Source organism: Trichosurus vulpecula, chromosome 4 (assembly GCF_011100635.1).
Source record: "Trichosurus vulpecula isolate mTriVul1 chromosome 4, mTriVul1.pri, whole genome shotgun sequence".
Lineage (NCBI taxonomy): Eukaryota > Metazoa > Chordata > Mammalia > Diprotodontia > Phalangeridae > Trichosurus > Trichosurus vulpecula.
This window is the reverse complement of record NC_050576.1, coordinates 137744463-137768417: the sequence shown is the minus strand read 5'-3', so window position 1 is coordinate 137768417 and position 23955 is coordinate 137744463. Positions and strand designations below refer to the sequence as shown.

The 23955-nt window shown below is 36.1% G+C and overlaps 1 protein-coding gene across 6 annotated transcripts in view; it reads right to left on the bottom strand.

Moving 5' to 3' along the window:
* Positions 1-23955, bottom strand: part of CEP170 (centrosomal protein 170) — a 160030-nt gene that overhangs the window by 111064 nt on the left and 25011 nt on the right. The window lies entirely within an intron of this gene.

Here is a 23955-nt window from a genome sequence, read left to right as displayed (position 1 = left end):
TTTAAAGTAACTGTAGACAATGTAAAATATTTGGGAGTCTACCAGCCAAGACAAACTCAGGAACTAAATGAACACAATTATAAAACACTTCACACAAACGAAGTCAGATCTAAATAACTGGGAAAATACCAGTTGCTCATGGGTAGGCTGAGCTAATATAACAAAAATGACAATTCTACCTAAATTAATATACTTATTCAGAGCCATACCAACCAAACAAAATTCATCTGGAAGAACAAAAGGTCTAGATTATCAAGGGAATTAATGAAAAGAAATGCAAGGGAAGGTGGCCGAACTGTAGCAGATCTAAAACTCTATTATACAGCAACAATCATCAAAACTACTTGGTACTGCCTAAGTAATAGAGTAGTAGATCAGTAGAATAGGTTAGATATACAAGACACAGTAGTCAATGACTACAGTAATCTACTGTTTGATAAATCCAAAGACTCCAGCTTCTCAGATAAGAATTCACTATATGACAAAAAATGCTGGGAGAACTAGAAAACAGTATGGCAGAAACTAGACACAGACCAACATTTTACATCATATACAAGATAAGGTCAAAATGGGTACATGATTAGACATAAAAGGTGAAACTATAAGTAAATCAGGAGAGCAAGGAATAGCTTACCTGTCAGAGTTATGGAGAATGGAAGAATTTATGACCAAACAAGAAATAGAGAACATTATGTAATGCAAAAATACTTTTGATTACATTAAATAAAAAAGTTTTTACTTAAACAAAGCCAATGCAATCAAGATTAGACAGGAAGCAGAAAGCTGGGAAACAATTTTTACAGCCAGTATCTCTGATAAAGGCCTCATTTCTAATATATATGGAGAAATGAATCAAATCTATAAGAATACAAGTAATTCCCCAACTGATAAATGGTCAAAGGATATGAACAGGCAGTTTTCATATGAAGAAATTAAAGCTATCTATAGTCACATGAAAAAATGCTCTAAATCACTATTGATTAGAGAAATGAAAATTAAAACAACTCTGAGGTACCACATTACACCTATCAGATTGACTAATATGACAAAACAGGAGAATGATAAATGTTGGAGAAGATGTGGGAAAACTGGAACACTAATGCATTGTTGGTGGAGTTGTGAACTGATTCAACTATTCTGGAGAGCAATTTGGAACTATGCCAAAGGGCTATAAAACTGTGCATACCCTTTGATCCAGCAATACCACTACCAGGTCTGTATCCTAATTAAATCATAAAAAAGGGAAAAGGAGCCCTATGTACAAAAATATTTATAGCAGTTCTTTTTGTGGTGGCAAGGAACTGGAAATTGAGGGGATGTCCATCAACTGGAGAACAGCTGAACAAGCTGTGGTATATGAATGTAATGGAATACTATTGTTCCATAAGAAATGGTGACCAGGCCAACTTCAGAAAACCCTTGAAAGACACGAACTGATGCTAAGTGAAGTGAGCAGAACCAGGAGAACACTGTAATAGCAATACTACGCAATGACCAACTTTGTGAGACTTAGCTCTACTGAGCAATGCAATGATATTCTAAGACAATTCCAAAAGACTCATGATGGAAAATGCTATCCACATCTAGAGAAAGAACTTTGGAGTCTCAATGCAGATCGAAGCATATTATTTTCTCTTTTTTTGTTTTTTCTTTCTCATTGTTTTTCCCTTTTGTTCTGAGTCTTCTTTCACAAAATGACTAACGTGGAAACAATGTTTAATATGATCATACATTATAGCCTACATCAGACCGCATGCTATCTTGGGGAGTGGGAAGTGGAGGGAGGGGGGAGAAATTTAGAACTCAAAATCTTATAAAAGCAGATGTTGAAAAATAAAAAATTCATTTTTTAAAAAGTGATATAGTATTGAAAATGAAGGCATCTTTGTCTTCAATTAGGGAATGCTTTGTGACAATCTTTCAGCTTTAAAAAGGCATTTTATTTTAAAATGAAAAAAAATTAGTAAATCTTTTCAGATACTATTCGAAGGTTTAGAGAGAATAACTTTAGAGATTTTCATCTTCAGGATCACTGCACCTACAGAAATTAAAATTAAATTGGGGGAAAAAGTACAGCAACAGAAGAAAAATTATTTTTATAAGGGCAACTTACCTTTTCAAAAGGAATGATTTCATGAATTCAAAAGAAGTAAATATAACACACAATTAGAACCTGGGGTCCCAAACTCTCCCAGTGGTCTCCAAAGTGAGGTCTATCTGTGGCATGAATCCAATGGATGTGTGATCAACCAATAAGGAGATGGGAAAACTGATCATATCCTACCATTACCATGATAACAAATCATGGCATTGGTCTCCACCATGCCTCATATTCCTATCCTCCTCATAGCCCTTCACATTCTCTCAACTTTGCCCCCTCCCACTGCTAAGCAAGTTCTCAATATCCCAATTCTGATAAAGGCACTGCTCCTGGAAACAAGTTATAATCTAATGGCTGACAAAGTGCCTACAGCAATAGCTGTACCAGTGGCACTAGGAAAACTATTCCATCACACCAAGTATACTTCACCTATCCCTTATTCACCTTCTGAATGCAGCATCTGCCTAAGCCTGAGAGAGAAGCATTCTGTTTTAGGTCAATGAATAGTAAGTTAGGTTCCAGCAGAGGAACCAAGAGAGTGAGTAGAGAAAGTACCCCTCTATGCTCTCCCAATATTCTCATACAAACAATTTAAAAATAATGCATTCAAATTAAATTCTGGAGTGGCAGAGCCAACATAAGGTCAGAGTGAGACATTCTTCTAGCCCAGGACAATTGAAGGGTTTGGAAAGAGAGATCTGTGACAGAGGAGTGAAGGTTGATGAGGAGCTGAGGAGCCCACATGGATGAAAGACCAGTAGTGGAACCAGGTGGAACTATAGGAGCTGTCAAGCCATAAATGGTAAGGGAACCTGACAACTGGTTAGAAAGAGATTAAAGAGGACCCTTGTGGTAGCCCTGGACACAGGACCAGACACTGTTTGTCAACTCTATTGCCTATCTCACTTCTGGGTTATAGTTCAAGGACAGAGAGGGGCTCTTTCCAGTCAAGAGGGAGTGGAAGGAATCCCTGAGGGACAGTATCTCTTTTGATTCCAAGGGATCAGGGGACCTGAAGAACAGTATCACTTTTGGGCCCAATGGAGCAAAGGCCCTGGGGAGTAGTACTGATTGAAATCCCAAGGGATATGAGGCTGTTCCTGGTTAATAATCAGAGTCAAGACCAGGAAAGCAGTGACCACAGCTCTCCCCAGATCACCCCACGTTGGAAGTACTGAAAACTTCCAAACCCTCAAAATCTGATGCTGGACCTGCCTGGAAACCCTCAGAACTAGCTCTGAAAACAGCAGCATGAAAAAGCCTTAAGCCTAAAACAACGCACCTGAAAGAAATCATTCAAATACTATGTAGCACCAGTGAGGATCACACAAAATTTAGCAGCTACCATGTTAAAGGACTAGAGAATTTGGAATATGATATTCTGAAGGCAAAAAAGCTGGGATTACCCACCAAAACGTAGTATAATCCTTCAAGGGAAAAAAATGGATATTTAAAGAAATAGAGGACTTTTAAACATTCCTGATAAAAAGACCAGAGCTGAAAAGAAAACCTGACTTTCAAATACAACTCAAGAGAAGCATAAAAAATTAAGTATGAAAGAGATATCATAAGGGACTAAATAAGGTTAAACTGTTTGCCCTTCTATATAGGAAGGTGATATATGTAACTTCTAAGTAATTTATAATCATCAGGGTAGTTGGGTGGATTCAATAGAGAAAGAAGGCATGGGAATGAGGCGTGTATGTTGGAATGAGGGGAAAAAATAGGCAAGAAAGAGGGATGCCCTGGGAGAAGAGGAAAAGGAGACAAAGAACAGGGAAAAGTATCTTAAATGAAAGAGGCGCACAATGAAGAGCTTTTAAAACGGAAGGAAAAATGGTAGGGAGGGGGAAGGCAATGCTTGAACCTCATTCACATCTAAAATGGCTCAAAGTAGGAAAATATATATACATAATCAAGTGGCAATAAAAATCCAACTTACCCAACAGGGAAGTAGGAGGGGAAGAGGATAAAAGAAAAGGTGGGTAATAAAAGGGAGAGTAGATAAAAGAGGGCAGTGGTCAGAACCAAAACAGAGGTTAGGGGAGGGACAAGACAAAAAGAGAGAAAGGAGGACAAACAGAACAAAATAGGATAGAAGGAAATGCAGTTAGTAATAATAACTGTGGGTGTTAATAGGATGAAATGACCTATAAAAATAAAAAAGCACAGAGTAGAATGGATTAGAAACCAGAATTCAATATATATTATCTACAAGAAACACACTTGAAACCAAAAATACACACAGAGCTAAAATAAGGGGCTGGAGTTGAATCAATTATGCTTCAGCTCATGATCTGAGATAAAGCAAAAGCAAAAATAGTCTTTAATAAAATGGATAAGCAGGAATATTATATCTTGCTAAAAGGCACCACAAACAATTAAGTAATATCAATACTAAACATATATGTATCAAATGGCATAGCATCCAAATTCTTGATGGAAAAGTTTAATAAATAACAGGAGGAAGAAGATAGTCTCAGAGCCTGATAAATCCAACCATTAAACAAGTAAGAAAGAAGTCAGGGAGATAAATACAATCTTAGGAAAGTTAGATATGATAGACCTTGAGAGAAAACTGAATGGGAATAGAATGGAATATACCTTTTTCTCAGCTGTACATGGCACCTTCACCAAAACTGACAATGTATTAGGGCACAAAAATCTCACAACCAAATGCAGAAAAGCAGAGATATTAAATGCATTCCTTTCAGAATATAATACAATAAAAGTTATATTGAATAAAGGCCATGGAAACATACATTAAAAATTAATTAGAAACTAAATAATCTAATCTTAAAGAATAAGTAGGAACAAATATAGAAAGAATCAATAATTTCATTAGAGAATTACAACAATAAGTCAATACTTCAAATTTTGTGGGATGTAGTCAAAGCAGTACTTAGGGGGAAAATCTATATCTCCAAAGGTATATATCTATAAAAGAAAGAAAGAGCACATCAATGAACTGGGCACACAACTAAAAAAACCACAAAAAGAATAAATTAAAAACCCCCAATTAGAGACCAAAATAAAAATCCTGAAAATGAAAGGAGAGATGAATAAAACTGAAAGTTATATTAAAAAAAACACCACAGTGAACCAATACATAAAACCAGGAGCTACTTTTATGGGGAAAAAAGCAATAAAATACATAAAGCATTGGTTAATTTGATTTAAAAAAAAACAAATTACTAATACTGAAAATGAAAAGGGTAAATGCACCGCCAATGAAGATAAAATTAAAGCAATTATTAGGAGTTATTTTGCCCAAACTATATGCCAGTAAAAATGAAATTGATAAATACTGACAAAAATATAAACTGCCCATATTAACCTAAGAGAAAACAGAATACTTAAGAGAATAAGCCCTCAGTGAGCTCCCTAAGAAAAAAATCCCCAGGAAAAGATAGATTCACAAATGAATTCTACCAAACATTTAAGGAACAATTAATTCCAATACCATACAAACTATCTGAACAAATAGGTAAAGAAGGAATCCTAATTAGTTTTATGGGAACAAATATGGTTTTGATACCTAAACCGGGGAGAGCAAAAACAGAGAAGGAAAACTATAGACCAATTTCCTTAATGAATATTGATACAAAAAATTCAAATAAAATACTAGCAAGAATATAGCAACATATCACAAATGAGATTTATATCAGGAATGCAAGGTTAGATCAATATTAGGCAAACTATTAGCATAACTGACCATATCAATAACAAAAATAACAAAAATCATATGATTATATTAACTGATGCAGAAAAGGCCTTAGCTAAATACAATAGCCATTCCTATTAAAAACACTAGGAAGAACTGGAGTCAATGAAACCTTCTTAAGATGAAAAACAGTACTTACCTAAAACTAAGAACAAGGGTTATCTGCAATGGGGATAAACCTGAAGCCATTCCAGTAAGATCAGGGGTAAAGTAAAGATGTCCACTACCACAACTATTACTCGATATTGTACTAGAAATTCTAGCTATAGCAGTATGACAAGGAAAAGAAATTGAAGGAATAAAAATAGGCAAAGAAGAAACAAAACTATCAATCTTTGCAAATGATACGATGATATATTTAGAGAACCCTAGAGAATCAACTAAAAAACTAGTTGAAACAATTACAACTCTAGCAAAGTTGCAGGATATAAAATAAACCCAGATAAATCATCAGCATTTCTATATATAACCAACAAAGTCCAGCAGGAAGAGATAGAAAGAGAAATTCCATTCAAAATAACTGCAGACAATATAAAATACTTATGAGTCTACCTGCCAAAACAAACTCAGAGATTACATAAAAACAATTCCAAAACACTTTTCATACAAATAAAGAAAGACATAAACAACTGGAGAAATATAAATTGATCATGGGTACAGAAAGTCAATGATAATAAAAATGACTATTCTACTAAGTTCATTCACTTATTGAGTGCCATACATAAAATACTGCACACACTAACAGCAATACTGTAAGGATGATCAACTGTAAAAGACTTAACTACTCTGATCAAGACAATCCCATAATGAAAAATGCTATCAACTCCAGCAAGAGAAGTGATGAACTTTGATTGCAGATTGAAGCATACTTTTAAAAATTTCTTTATTTTTCTAGTTTTATTTCTTTGCGTTTTCTTTTGCAACCAATATGGTTTGCAATATGGCCTATATGGAAATAAGTTTTACATGACCTCACATGTATAATCTACATCAAAGTGCTTGACTTCTCAAGGAGGGGAGAGGGGCAGGGGGAAGGGAGAGGATTTGGAACTCAAAATTTTATAAAATGATTGTTAAATTTTTTTTTACTTGTAATTGGGAAATACTTAACAAAATAAACAAAAATATATATTTTTAAAATAGTGAGAGTTCTGTCCCCTTTTCATTTTGGAAGGGTCAGAGTAAGTTCCACATGATGAGTTGGGAACTTCATGGGAGATCTTTTTAGATGATCTGCCCACCCTATACTGCTCTGCCCTCAATCCCAAATTCTTCTGTGTTTCCCTCCTCATCATTTCTCTCCAGCCTCTTAATTGGTCTTCCTGACTTAAATCCTTTGTCCACACAGCTGCTAAAGTGATTTTTCCTTAAGATCATACCACTCTCCTATTCAAATTCTAGTGATTCCCTATTAACTCCTTGATCAAATATTTCATCTTTACGTTTATTTCTATTTTTGTGTAAGTTTCATAAACTAAATGATAATTATTACAATAGAATATATGTAAAATTTACATAATATACACACATTGGAGATGTATACTTTAAATTATTTTACTGATACAAATACATGTGGGGCATCATTTTGCTTCAGCAACCCATGTGGGAACTAAGTAAAAAACTAAAACACAAACTAGCGCCGCCCACACAAACTTCCACTGAGGGGGCAAGAAAAAATGAGGGAGTGGGAAGGGCGGGTTATTTGTACCTATTTTGAAAAGTGTTAAAGCTACTTTATTTCCAGATGTATAAACTCACATTCCCTTACTAGACCAGTAGGGAGATAGTAGTAACAGAGGACACATTGTGAAAAGTAGTCTACACAATTAATCTATGCATTTTATGTGAAATTCATCACATCATTTTAAGTACACCATAGTAAGAACGCTATTCCAGTGAACTCAATAAAGAAATATTTTAGGCACCTTTACCTCAATTATATAATGTAATGGCAGCCCTAAAATTACAATTGTCAGCTTATGTTTTGGTCTAGTTAAAAAGCCACTAAATATTGTCATCCTCAAAATGAGGATCAATGATTCTTTCTATGCACATTCTGAAATACTAAAATAAAAGAAACAATATTTTTTCAAACTGGCTAATTCTGCTTCCTTTCATTCTCTTCCTTGAGTCAGTAAAGCTTTATAACATGTCAGACATATTCAATAACTAAAATTATTCAACTAAAATCTATTTCTCAACCAAGGAATACTACTACTGGTCATTTCCTAATTCATAAAAATTAAAGCTATCCCATGTACTTCAAAGTGCTGTGTAGCTTCAGAGAAAAGATGCTACCTAAATATAGCTAGGTGGCACGGTGGACAGAGCACTGGGCTTAGAATCAGCAAGACTCTTTCTGAGTTCAAATCTCATCTTAGATAATAACTGTGTGACCCTGGGCAAGTCACTTAATCGCATTTGCCTCATTTCCTCATCTGTAAAATGAGCTGGAGAAGGAAATGGCAAACCACTTCAGTATTTTTGCCAAGAAAACCCCAAATGGGGTCACAAAGGGTCGAACAAAATACAAAACAAGACTGCATTTACAATTGGGGTATTTTCCTAGCATTTGATTGGCTTCTACTAATCATAAAACCATGCTGACTGGGTCAACTATAAGTTTATGTTACAAGATCTCAAATGGGCCCTCACTGTAGCAAGACAATCACTTTATATCTCCTAGGCACATTCACCAATCCATTCACCACAGCAGTTTTTCCTCAATCTTTCTATTCCTTCTCAAAAATTGCCATACCTTCCTCTCCTTCTCCCTCTCTGAGCTGAGAACTTTCACTGAAAAAACTGAGGCTATCTGCAGAACTCGCTCTTTTCCTCTGTTCATCTTACATCATTCAGCTATCAGCTATCTTTTGCAACTATCTCCTTTATACATTTTTTCATGAAGTGGTGGCCTTTCTCTTTTCTAAGGCAAACACTCTTTACATGTACAGGTGGTTCCATTGCATTCTGTCTTCTCTAGCAGATAGCCTCCTCCATCATCATCTTCTAGTTGTCGGATCCCTCCTTTTCAGTCTCCTTTGTTGGTCTTGTTTGTTGACCATGAGAGTCACCTCTTCTGTTTTCTATCACTGGCATTTCAATTAGTGATCTCATCAGCTCTCAAAGTTTCAATTATCATCTCTACGCAGATGAGTCAGATCTACTTGTCCAGCTTTGCAATCTCTACCAACATCCAGTTTCGTATCTCCAACTGTCTGCTGGACGTCTCAATATGGATATCTTGTCAATCAATATGTCCAAAACCATACTCCTTATCTTCCTCCCCACCCCCAAACACTCCACTTTGCCTAACTCCCTTACTATTGTCAATAGTACCACCATCCTCCCTACCACCCAAGCTTGAAACCTAGGTACCAACCAGTCTCTTGCCAAGGCCCATCAATTTTACAGAATTTTGTAACTTTTCTCATCTGATTCTGCCACCATCCTGGTACAGGCCCTCATCATATAATGCTGGACTACTGTAATAACCTCTCCCTACTCCAGTCTATCCCTCCACTCAGCTATCAAACTGATCTTCCTAAAAAACATTTCATACTTTTATTCAATAAATTCCAGTGGATTCATATTACCTCAAGAATAAAAATAAATCCTCTGTTTGACTTCTAAAACCTTTTATAACCCAACCCTTCCTACCTTTCTAGTCTCCTTATGCCTTCCACATGCTCTGCAATCCAGGAATCGTTTCTATTCATTGTACACAAAAACACCATATCCTGACTACATGCATTTTCTCTGGTAGTCCTCTATGCCCAGAATGCTCTCTCTCTCCTCATCTCTACCTCCTAATTTCCCTGGCTTACTTCAAATCTCAACTCAAGTCTCACCTTCTGCAAGATGCCTTTCCAAATCTTCCCTTAATCTTAATGCTTTCCCCCTGAGAATATCCTAAATGTATAGCCTATTTACACATAGTTGTCCACATGCTGTCTTCCAATTACATTGTGAGCTTTAGAGCAGGGAATATTTTGGGTTTTTTTGTAACCTGGCTTCTAACCTTATCATTCAACTGAAACTGCTCATTCCAAAGTTACCAATGATTTCTCAATTGTCAAATCTAATGGTCCTCTGCTCGATTATTGCCTTTAATGATCTCTCTGCAGCATCTGGCACTGCTGACTTCTTCCTTTGGAACATTTTCTCCTCTCTGCATTTTCCTGACTTTCTTCTCTCTTGAAAGTCTCCCAGCCTGTCTGACCACTGCTTCTCAGTCTCTTTTGATGGATCTTCATTCAAGTAAGAATACCTTAACTCTGAGTGCCCCGCAAAGCTCATTTTGGGTCCTCTTCTCTTTTCAATCCTATGCTTTCTTACTTGGAATTTTTTCGCTAGCTACCCTAACTCCACCTACCTCCTCCCAAACTTCCCTACTACTACTGAGGGCACTGCCATTCTTCGTTTTCCAAGTTCTCAACCTTGGTATCATCTTCAACTCCTTTCTTTAGCACCCCCTACATATCCAATCTGGGGCAGTTAGATGACTCAGGGGACAAAGTGCCGGGCCTGGAGTCAGGAAGACCTGAGTTCAAATCTCATCTCAAACACTACCAGCTATGTGACCTTGGGCAAGTCACTTAATCTCTGTTTGCCTAAGAGGCAGTTAGGTGTCAGTGGATAGACTGCTGGACCTGGAGTTAGGAAGACCTGAGTTCAAATACAGCCACTTACTCACTATGAGACCGTGGGCAAGTCATTTAACCTTGGTTTACCTCAATCCACTGGAGAAGGAAATGGTAAACCACTCTAGTACCTTTGGACAGTATGGTCCATGGAATCACAAAGAGTCAGACATGACTGAATGACTTAACAACAACAATAACATATTCAATCAGTTGCCAAATCTTATAATTTCTTTACCTTTAACTTTCCTCAAATAGATTCTCTTGTCTCTACTAGCACTGCCACCATTCTATTATGGGCCTTTTGTCAGCCCTTGCCTATACTACTGAAGCAGCCTTTTATTTAGCCTTCCTTCTTCAAGTCTCTCCTCACCCCAAGCCACCTTCCACACAGTTGTGAAATTCATTTGTCCAATGTGTAGATCTGAACATTTCCCTCCTCCCTACCTTCTACCCAAGGAACTCTAGTGGCCCCCAGTATCTCCAGGATCAAATATAAACTGCTGTCTTTAGCATTTAAAGCTTTTCATAACTTGGTACTAATCTACTTTTTCTACTCTTCTTACATTCTACCTCCATGTACTCTAAGATCCAGCCATACTGCCCAACATGCTGTTCCTTGCATGAAACACTCCATCCTCCTGTTTCCATGCCTTTGCCTTGGCTATTCACTGTGCATGGAATGCTCTACCACCCACCTTCTGATGCTTAAAACCCCCAGCTTCTTTTAAGACTCAGCTGAAGGGCTACCTTCTCCTGGAAATCATACTCCCAGAGCTCGACACAGTGACTGGCACATATTAAATGTAAATAAATAATTTTTGATTAACTGTAGTTTGACAGTTACTCAGACTCATAGCATCCGGGTTTACAGGGTGTGTTTGTGTTTCCAAGCACATAACAGACACATTCATACAAGTGAAAAATTTCATGAAGTAGCACTGTAGGATATATCAAGAAAGTTACATCATACATACAGGGTATACAAGTTACTATACCACCAGTGGTAGCAAATCCAGAACATACCACACTCCTAAGATAATGACCTGGATAGAACTCTTCCTCTGTGTTTGCTGTTGCTGCTTGCTCTCCCATAAGCCACTGAAATGGCTAACACCATTAGACTGTGAGCTGTCTTCTCCACTGAGTTGAGGCTACTACTCATTCTGGCATCTTCCTGAGCTATACTCCACTGGAGTCTTCACTGCATCACAACTGTAAGCACTTTTAGTTTATAGGCTCAGGTCTTTTCCCACTACTTTGTGATTATAGATGCCAGTCGGGCCAACCAAGCCAACTAGCTAACGAAGTCTCTAGGCATTTAAAGCTCACTTTTGAATTGAACTACTCTGCTGTTCATAAAGACTTTCAGTTTGAATTCTTATTTGAGTATGGGTCAGAAAATTCTTTTTAACTCTAGCAAACATTTAGATGCTAGCCTAGATTCCTGTAAACCAGCTGTGGAGAGTGGTCTAGCCTGGGTCCATGTAGATTACTTTAGTAGTAAGATTGAAAAGGGATAGGCGGAATTGTAGGAGCCACTGGCATCTACCCTACCTCCCCCACAGCAACCAATTGCTATATTCTTTAGATGTTTAGCAAAATTGTAATAATTAATGAAAATATTATACTCTCAACTGTATACCTGCAAAAGAGTTAATTATACTTATTTTCTAATTAGCATCCTATTAGGATGCTGGTTCTTTACATTAGGAAATAGAACTAAAATAAATCATTAGGACTCTCTCATTCTAATTTTAAAATGAGAAAAAGAAAATCTGATTAATTTGGATATAATTTACTATTTATAATGCAATTCTACTAAATTTATATAAGAAATAAATAGAAATCTACTAACAGTAAGAAATGGTTAACTTACATAGAATCACAGATTCTTAGTGTTGGAAGAGAGTTACAAGGCAACTAATCTACCTTTGAACTCTATCAATATGAAAAGCTCTAAGTTTAATCTATGTTGTTGTTCAGTTGTTTCCGTCCTGTCTGACTCTTCGCGACCCCACTGGGGGTTTTCTTGGCAGAGATACTGAAGTGGTTTGCCATTTCCATCTCCAGCTCATTTTACAGATGAAGAACCTGAAACAAACAAGGTTAAGTGACTTGCCCTGGGTGACACAGCTAGTAAGTGTCTGAGGTCACATTTGAACTCAGAAAGATGAGTCTTTCTCCAGGTCCTGCACTCTATCCACTGTGCCCTTAATCATAAGTAGGTCTTGTGAAATATAAATTTTATATTAAGAGTATAATTTAAAACCACATAAATTCTAACATAATTCTCACTTAGCAATTATACTCTTCAGTCACAGAACACTTCATCTGAGGCTCTCAAAAGGCTTCAAAAATTAATTTACATATGATGTGTCTTATGAAGTATACTATTATTAACCTTTTTGTATAGAGAAGTAAACAGGCACGAAGAAGCTAATTAATGTTTCCAAGGCCACCTAACAAGTCATAAAGGTGGAAATCAAATCTTTGAATCTCTACTTAGTCATTTTCTTTATAACCTTTATATATTGTTGCCTTCCAGTTACAACACATTCCACATTAAACAAGACAATGCCTGTTTTGGAAGAAGATAATGAAAATTCAGATGTAAATAAAAGTTTAATCACTGGGTTTATTAAATAACAGTAAAATTCTATAATCAGCCTAGCATATGAGTACAGAGATCACATGGATCACGTCTCTCTGCTGCAATGGTGTACGTGCCAGATTAAGGCTGAGACATGATGAAAAACCAGCACAGGAGACAATTTAAGTTAAAATCTGTATGGACAAAAAAATGCCATTTACTTGTACTAAGGAGATTTATTAATATACATAGAGTTCAAAGTAGCTACCAACTGATTTTAAACACATTACAAATAGGACAATTTAACCACAAATGCAAATCAGTTTGGCAAAACTTCAGAAGAAAACTGTCTCATAGATAGTAACAGGAATGTAGCCACATTAATCACATTTCATTCTGACAACCTTCATCACATTACAGATAAGCTATAAGAAGTTTAATATTTTTTTAAAAATATCTAAAAATAATTAAAATTCACCAAATCTTATTCCATAAATCCACGTGTTCAGCATTTACATATTTGCAAAATCCTTTACAGTCACTGTGAAACTAAAAAGCCAAAGCAATCCATTTAGAGAAACGACAGCAAAAAATAACTGAAAAATAGATCAACTAAGATATAATACTATATAAAGGAATAAATGACAAAAAATCTCTAGGAAAAAAATAAACTGAAAAAACTATTGATGTAGAATTTTCTCTTACTTGCTTATTCAAGACAGATCCTTCACTCCTAAATAGAACTATCCTAATATTCAGCATCAGTTTAGACTACCAGATGACCAACATGCCAATCTAATTATGGATCTTTTCAGAGTATACACTGGTATCTAATGCAGAGCTAAAAGCAGCCTGCTGCTATTAGGAAAAGGCCAAGAAGATTTTGGGGGTGGAGACTAAGTAACCAAGCCAAATTGGTTAACTCCTACAGAATCATGAAAGTTCACATAATTTTTTTTGGAGGAGAAGCAGGGTCTGGATGTATGACCTAACTGATGCTGAGAACTCCTGTTGTGGAGCCTTATACATAGTCTTTTTTTAAAAATTGTTACAATATATAAGAAAAGATACTTTTTGTATCAGGCACTTCCAGAAAAGTGCAAACAAAGGAATGTACTTGCCACTAATCAATTTCACAGAACAAAAAGGATAGTACTACTGATTTCTATTCATTCAAAAACAGATATTTTTAAAAGTCTAACCATGCTACTTCCCCTGCTCGAGGAACTTTAATGTATTCCTACAGCCTCTGGGAAAAACACACACTATTTAGTTTGACATTTACAGGTCCTTCACAACCTGGCTTCGGACTTTTTCCAAATTTGATGCATATTTACTCCCCTTCATAGATTCTACTATCCAGCCAAGGTGGCCTACTTGGGTGTTCCTGAATTTAACCATTCTCTGCCTTCATGGCTTTGCACAGGCTTTCCTCATGCCTAGAAGGCACTTCCTTATTATAAATGCTACCTTAGAGACTCTGAAGAAGAGCCAGATCTCCACCAGGAAACTTATCCTGATCCTTTTTTGTTAGTGCTGGCTCCCTCCTAAAATAATCTGGTTTACCCTGGACTTCTTACAAGGGTCTCTTCCCTTCCCCAAGGCTAAAAGTCAGTATCTTGAGGTACTTCTTTTGGGCTGGTCTCTATCTATCCAGAGCTGTAATTTCATTGGTACAGGGAGCTCTTGTGAAGAAATTCTATCAGTGTAGAAAAGTAACTATTTTGCAGTTTTAAGGGTGTTGACTGGGTTTCTTGAAGATTAAGTGCCTTACCCAGTGGCCCAAGATGGCCTTCCTAACTGTGAAGTCAGCTTTCTATTCATTACATAACAGACACATCTCACCTTGCACATGAAAGGTTGCTTGTTGGACTAAGAGGCCTAACTATTATATGTATTCCATAATAATCCTTAAAAAGGAAGATAATTTGAAATCACAAAGGTGTGGAGGTGACCTGGGGTTTTTGAAGGGAATTCCAGGAGAGGAAAATCTCTGTAGATTCTATCATTCTGGAGAAGCTTCAAATAGTGTTGGGAATGGACTCTTTCTACTTTCTGTGGACCAGCTTAGCTAAGTGTACAAAGAAATGGCATATGACTAGTAGGATGGATATTTGATGATGAATCATTTTGACCATGATAACAGATGAAATGAAGCAAACTACAAATATAAAATCACATGTGCACCAATTATGTTTGACTTAACCAAGCTAGGAAATTACCTGATAGGAGTAGGTTGGAAAATTATCATTAGGATATCACTTAATATCTGCAGAGCAGCAAACAGTATCATCATCACCTGAAAGAATTAATGCTCTCTCTAGTGATTCTCAAGGAAGCTACTGGAGACCACAAGAATACTATGGTATATAGAAAATTTAAAATGTTTATTTGGGATTCACTTGTATCAAGGTTCTTAACTAGTATACAGAGAAATGGAAAAGATGAATGACTTACAGTAACCCTAATACTGAAAATTCACCAACAAGGTCTAAGAACACTGAGGAAACTTTCATTCTGTGAGGTAAAACATTCCTTGGTTTCAAACCAAGAAGTGAGGATGAAACGTAATGGGGACAAATATAAGTCTTGCCCTTAGGCTGAAAAATTTAACAGTGCAATCTTGGCAGGACTGTGTTTAATATGAGGCACAGTTTAAAAGGATCACTAACAAAGGGGTAGTGTGTCCTAAGGAGAGTGAAGAGAATGGTTAGGAATCTGTAAACTGAGGTTTAGTGTAGAAATAGAAGACTTCTGAAGGTTTGATTATTATCTTTGAAAGATGACTTACTCTTTCCAAAAAGCAGAATGAGAGCGAATGGATAGAAATTATATGGAGGCAGATTTCAAATTAATATAATAGTCTAACACATAGAACTGACCACAGTAGAATGTGAAATAGTAAATATCTAAACTAGGCCACAAAACCTAATTTATTTAATCCTTAATGTACTCAAAGTACAATATTATAATATCTAACCACTATCAGTTAATGATCTTTTTGGGAAAAATGCTTTTCCAAAATTACAAATTGAAACTGTAGATACATATGCTCTGTTATAGAATATAATCACTTTACCTTTTTTTTTTTTACAACTTTATTTGTACAAGTGATTGGAGCTGGCAGGAGTTTTAATTCCCAGCTTTGAACTCAGGCAATAAGCATTTTTAAGAGCTCCCTATATTCCAGGTACTGTGCTAAATGCCTAGATACAAACAAAGGCAAAAATGACAGTTCCTGCTCCCAAGAATTTCACATTCTATTGGGGGAGAAAACTATCTATCTATACAAGATAAATATAGAACATAATCACAGATCTTCCCTCTCACCCTCCTAGCAAAAAACAAAAAAAAAACCATAAATTGAGAACACATAAAAAAGATGAAATAACTATCTCCAAATAATTTAATATAATGTGCAAGTATGGTCTAGGAACTAGAGTGGTGACCTTGAGGAGCTCCCAACACCTTGTATGGTTACCACATCAGTCAGTGAATTTGTCATATTAGCGGTCACCTTAGAAAGCTATGAGGACCTAGCCTTGAGGATATGCTATGATTACAGAAATGAAGGAGCCAAGATAAGTGGAGTTTGGAAACATGGCAATAACAATTCCTTAAGAAGGGGCAAGGGGACAACCACTAAGTAAAAGTGGTCCAAACAGGGTCATCATCGGAGGGATTCCATGCCTTGGACAGTTGAAGGGGAAGAGTACTAAGATCAACTCACCTCTAAAAGTGGAGATTATTAATTTAGATGAATCAATGCACAGATACAGATGATTTCTTCTATTCCTTCTAAAGAACTTCAGGTAATTACTTAGAAAGATCCCTGGGGACTGGTTAAGTTAAACTTCAATTGCTGACTCTGTTCTAGTCCAAACCTTCATTTTACAGATAAGAAAACTGAGGTTCAAAGGGATTAAATTATTTTAGAGAACTTTAGGATTACTCTTGCTGTTGATAAGAGGTATCTACTAGAGAGGAAAACATGCAATCCTCAAAAGTAAAACCTGGGAAAATAAGTAACAGTGGAATATTCTCTTCAATTATTATACAGTTCATTTTAAGAACAAATAATCTTCTTAATACATGTTCCTAAAGAGTCACATACACACAAAATAAATTTTGAAAAACTGATTTCTATTATAAATGCATCCAAAGTGCAATAGAAAAAAGTGACATATGAACCTTCTCTGTGGGATGGTATGAAAAATAAGGAATCTGAAAGTCACAGGTAAGGGGCAGCTAGGTGGTACACTGAGTAGAGCACCAGCCATGGAATCAGGAGGCCCTGAGTTCAAAATCCAGCCTCAGACACTTGACACAGTTACTAGCTGTGTGACCTTGGGCAAGTCACTTAATCCTAATTGCCCTGCCTTCCCTTCTCCGAAACAAAAAAACAAACAAAAAAAAGTCACAGGTGACATATTATGGGGGCAGTTTAAAATGCAAAAATACACCAAGTAAGTCATGTGGCAAGGACAACATAACACAAATGGCCTCTCTAACTAGGAACCTCACAAGACCCAAAATGGCTGCCTGGGGGAGTTAAGAAATCAGTAGTAGGGTTCGTTGGTCTAGGCTTTTGCAAAAGGATTGAAAAAAAGGAAATGAAGAAAGTACATTTTGGTATTCATTTAGATTTGAATTCAATCTTAAAAGGGGAGAGCAGATTCAAGAATACACTATATATATATAAATGTAAGATGTGAGCTGATGTATAAGAATGCTATAGTGAAAACTTTAATAAGGCCAATAATTCTTTTGAAATGTAAATACATACCTTCTAATTTACCTAATTCTCCCTAAATCAAATATTTAATTACCTTGGTAAACCAATAATAATAATAATAATAATAGTTATTTATACAGATTTGAAAAGTGCTTTTCTTATATAATTTGAACTTCATAATAACCATATGAGGGAGGCACAGTATGTATTAATAGCCTAACTTAACACATTAGAAACTGCAGCTTTAAAAAGTTAAGTGGCTTGCTTTGCTCATAAAGATATAGTGTCACAGACATGATATAGCCTCATTCTACCTAACTCCAAGTTCAGCACTCTATCTACTATTCTCATCAATGTGTAAATTCCCTCTAAAGCACAGATAGGAACTTCATTATCTGTGATTTTTATCTTCCTATACATTTTCTCTGGGAGGTCCATCTGACTCTAGATTCCTTAATCTTATGATAATACCAATGTATCGCGTAGAGACTAATTCACTTTCTTTTTTGATCATAAGTTTCCTCACTGATATATTTTACAAAACTTCTTATGCACAAAGCTTTAGTGGTAATATGCTTCAGCATATTTAAATGCGCAATGTCTTTTCATAGTCCGCTGGGTGGTCTGAAATTTTGATTCTTCTGAAATTGTGATATTTCACAATTCAAAGTCATGTTCCTGGAAGCATAGTAATGTTATCAAGATGAGTGGGTTTTACCAATCAATTGATCAATTAAACATTTGCAAAGCAACCAGTATGTGCCAGATTAAGGATGAAACAAGCCCTACTCGCATTCAAATGGAGGAGATAAGTATATATACAAATATATGCAGGATAAAGTTAAAGTGAGTTGGCATATACACATATATATATATATATACACATATATATACATACACACACATACATACATATATGCATATAAAGTAGTTAAAGGTAAGATAGTTTGGGAAAGAGACCACTTGCAGTTTGGGAGGACAGAAAACATTTCAAACAGAAAATGATGAGTGAAGAAGATGATTAGGAAGAAGAGAGCAAGGGGAGGAGGGGAAGATTTTACGTCCAATTTTGGACACACCGAATTTAAAATGTCTACAGGACATCCAATTCAAGTTGCCAATAAATAGTTAGAGATATAAATCTAAGAAACCAGTCTGTAACCTCAAGGAGCTCACAGTATAATGGGAAAAACAACTTGGAAATAACCACAAATATAAAGTAAATGCAAGAATAATTTTCGAAAGGAAGGAAAGATGGTGGTGTTTAAGCTGAATCTTGAAGTAAGCCAGGAAAACTAAAAGCCAGAGTTAGGAACCAAAAACATTCCAGGCAAGGGAAACAGCTAGTGCAAAGGCATGGAGAAGAGGAAAAAAAGTGTCTTAATGAAGGAATAGAAAACAGGCCACTGCAGCTGGATCACAGACTTCAAAGAGGAGAATGACGTGTAAGAAGAGCAAAGAAAGGTAGGAAGGGATAACTTTATGAAGAGTTTTAAATGCCTTTTGATCCAATCGAATTGGATCCACTGGGGCCATTCAAATTTAGTGGGTAGGGATTAATGACATGCGTAGACCTACATTTTAGGAAAGTCATTTGGGCAGCTGTCTATCTATCTGAACGCAATAGAGAGAGACTTAAGGCAGGGAGATCAATTAGAAGGCTGCTGCACGCTTGCAGACCTCAGATCATACTATAAAGCAGCTGTAATCAAAATTATTTAGTATTGGTTTAAAAAAAGAGTAGAACAATAGGATCAGTATAGTCAAGAGAATCTGAAAGAATTAACCTTAATAACCCAGTTTAATGAACTCAAACATGAATTGGGGGCAGCTAGGAGGCACAGTGAGTAGAGCACTGGCCCTGGAATCAAGAGCACCTGAGTTCAAAATCCAGCCTCAGATACTTGACACACTTACTAGCTGTGTGACCACCAGCAAGTCACTGATACCCAAATGCTCTGCCCTTCCCCCTCCAAAAAAACCAAACAAACAAACAAACATGAATTGCTTAGGGAAGAATTCTTTTGATAAAAACTGCTGGAGAACCAGGAAAGAGACAGAAAAATTAGGCTTAGACCAACACCTAATACCATATCTGCAAATAAATGAAAAATGTATATGTGATCTTAATATGAAATATCATACTATAAAAAAGTAGACAGAATTAAATAATATATGCCTTTTAAAGCCATGAATAGGAAATGTATTCTTATTCAAACAAGGGACAGAGATAATTACAAAATATAAAATAAATAACTTTGACGGCATGAAATTAAAAAGCTTCTACCCTCCACACTCTCCCCCTCTCCCCGCCCCGCCAAATTTAATGCATTAAGAAGAGAACTAGTTAAATGGGGGGAAAAATCTTTGTTGGAGTTGTAAGAAGATAGAGACACTACATATTTGGCAAAGCTATGAATGAGAACTTTAGGAAAACAATTTAGAATTATGCAAATAAAGTGATTAAAATATGCATATCCTCTAACCCAGAGATTCCACAACTAGGCATAAAAGTCAAAGAGATCATTGATAAGAAGAAAGTCCTCATTTTATACCAAAATATCTATAGCAGCATTTTATGTAGAAACAGGAACTGGAAACATAGTAGAGAACAGGAAACAGTAGAACATAGATGACCATCAACCGGAGAATAGCTAAATAAACTGTGGTACCAGAATGTAATGGAATATATCACTATGCTTTAGTAAATAACAAATACGATGACTTGATCTGATGCAGAATGTAGCAAGCAGAACCAAGAAAATACTTAATACCTTACTACAATGTAAATGGAAAGAACTACCACAGAACAATCAAAAATGAATGTTACAAAATTAACATGGCTCTCATAAAGCAGATAAGACAGAAGGTTGGAAGTCTACACTATGCATATATTTCTTCAGAATTTTTTGAAGTACTGACTAGTTTTCATGATTTTTTTTTCTCTTCTTACTCTCTTACTTTACTTTCAAAAATACTATTTGCTATATTGGATGTCTCTTGAGGGTGAGGGAGGGTACTAGGAGAAATTCTGGTGATGCAAAAATCATCAGTGACACTTTTTTAAAGCTATTGCAATAGTTTAGGAGACAAAGAGGGTCTGAATTAGAATAGTGGCTGTGTGAGTAGAGAGAAGGGGATTTATATAGAGAAGTAGTGAAGTTAAAAATAACAAGATTTGGCAATGGATTGTATATTTGGCATGAGGGAAAATGAGGGGTAAAGGATGACACTAAGAACAGAAGAGACAGTGGCAGTAATACAAAGCAAACCAGCTCTGCCATACCTCACAGCTAGTAAATTGGCAAAGATTTTAAAAAATGCAAATGGTTAAAGTTCGAATGGTGGTGAAAGGATAGGCATGCTAGTATAGTGCTGGTAGAGCTGTAAATTAATTGGTCCAATAATTAGCTGACCCACCCTCCTGGGAAGCAATTTATGGAATTATGAAATGGAGTGACTACAATGTCCACATTCTCTGATGCAGAGATTTCTCTGCTAGGCATATACCTCAGGGAAGTAAAAGATGAAAAGAAAGTGCTCATAGACACGGCAAGGTATTTATAGGAACACTTCTGGTACTAGCAAAGAAGGAAAAAGTAGATGCCTATTGATTGTGATTGAACATGAATACCTTGGAATATTATTCTCCTGTAAGAAATGAATAGAGACAAATATGGAAACTTATATAAACTGACACAAATCAGAGAAATCAGAAACAGGAAAACAATACACATGACTAGCACAATACAAATGGAAAGAGCAAGGAAAAAAATATCTGAAACTGTGATGACTAAAATTTCCCAAAAGAATAAATAAGTAAAGGCACCTCCATCCTACACTTCTTTGCAGAAGTAGGAGATCAGAAATACAGTCAAAACCCACACTACTAGTCTCAGAAGAAGACATAAGAAAATATACCTCCCTCTCTTCACTGAAAGATATGAGGGTCTTTGGATATGAAACACTTCACCTGTGTTAGATTCAATTAGTGAGATAGTTTTATTTAATGGGTTTTTTTTTCAGTTTTTCACTCTTTGTTAAAAGGGGTGGCTGTTGGGGGGCAGGGGTAGAGAAGATATTTGGACATTAAAATGATATAAAAATAAAATTTGTAAATGTTTTTAAAAAGGATGGGGAAAATCCCTTCACTCTGATCCTGATGTTTGCTTGAACCTTTTATCTAAGAATAAAACCAGCAAAAATGGAAGAAAGGAAAATATAGATTCGATTCAAAATAAAACTTCTGAACTACAGCTCTCCAAAAATTGGGGTTTGGTGCATTTTCTCTGTGGATTAGATTAGCACTTATCAAATGTGTTTTAGAAGGGATTCTTCTTAATATTGACAACAAAAGCCAATAATAATATTTATGTAGTGTTTTAAAATTTGCATAACTCTTTTTAAATATTATCTCATTTTGTCCTCACAACCACCCTGGGGAGTACATGCTGTTATTATCCCCCATTTTACATTTGAAGAAGGTAAGGCAGACAGAGGTTAAATTACTTGCCTGGGGTGAGTGTCTGAGGTCATATTTGAACTCAGGTCTTCCTGACTCTAGGCCCAGTGCTTTCTCTACATGATACAGAGCTGGAAGAAACCTTAGCAACAGTCTAATCCAAACTTCTCATTTTACAAATAATGAATGTAAGGTCTGAAGAGGTTAAATGACTTAACCAAAGTTATATAATTAGCTGTATGTCCCCTAATTTCATATTCCAGGGCTCTTTCCAGCACATCAGTACTTCTCTTGATCTGGGCATAGATTGGACTGGACGACCACTTCTGAGGTCCTTTCCAACAATGAAGGGTATTAACGTGCAGTTTATAACGGTTCAATGTCAGCTTAAGAGGATTCTCCAAATAAATGCCCTGAACTGCTTAACGACTTTACTAATGACTTGGACAAAACAATGGATAGAAAGCTTATTAAATTTGCAGGTGACAAAAAAAATTGGAAAAGACAGTTAACACTGTGGATGATGACTGGGTCAGAATACAAAAAGATCTTGACAGGCAACAAAAGTGAGAAAAATCTAATTTTACAACTGGGCTAAAAAATAAAAGTCAACTTAATGAGGTGAAAGTAGGAAAAGGAAACAGTTGATCTGAGAAGGATCTGGAGGTTTTAGTGGATTCCAAGCTCAACATGTATCAATATGGCCACTAGAAGAATCAATGTGATCTAAGACTACATTAAGCAAGGCAAGGCAGCTAGTTCTACTGCTCTCCTCCCTCTATAACTGGAGTATGATGCTTACTTCTTCTCAATGCTATAATTTGCAAACTACAGCTGGGTAGTATCTAAATCAGGATTACCATTTTTTGTGTCATGTACCTCTCTGGCAATGTGGTGAAACATATGGTACCCTTTTCTGAATAATGCTTTTAAATGCATAAAATACTTAGGACTACTAAACCAATTATTGTGAATTACAGCTATCAAAATATTAAGCAAACAAGTTCACAGACCCCAGGCTTTGAGAAAACCTGAATTAAAAGATCACGGAATAACAGATTTTAAGTTCAAACTCCAATACAGCCCCTTCATTTTCCAGATGAAAAAACTGAGGCCCAGAGAGAGGTTAAATGATGTGTCCAAGTAAGTAGCAGAAACAGAATCTGAACCCAGGTCATCTTACTTGAAATCCAGCACTCTTTCCACTTTACCATGCTGCCCTTAAGATCATCTGAACCCTTTATTTTTACAGATAATGAAACTGAGGCCTAAAGAAGTGAAATTATTTACCTAAAATTACAGAGGTAGAGTGTGAATCTAGATCTTCTAACTAAAAAGCCAGTGCTCCTTCAACTATACCAAAAAAATACCAACAGTTGAGCTATCTAATAATAGATATCTCAGTAGAATGGGCTCTCCTGGGAAGTAGTAGATCACCTATCCCCAGAGGTCTTCAAGGGAAGGCTTGGTCATGATTTCTCAGGAATGTTGCAGTAGGGATTCCTGTTCCTGCCTTAAGACTGACTACTTAAGCTCTGAGATCCCTTTCATTTCTTATATTCTGTGATTCATTATAATTTAACAAACAGTGAAGTTGAGAACCAATTGAAAAATGTGGATTACATTTGTGGCTACATATCTTATCCAACATTATGCTCAAAGACACTTCAAATATTACTCCATATGTTAAAAAACTT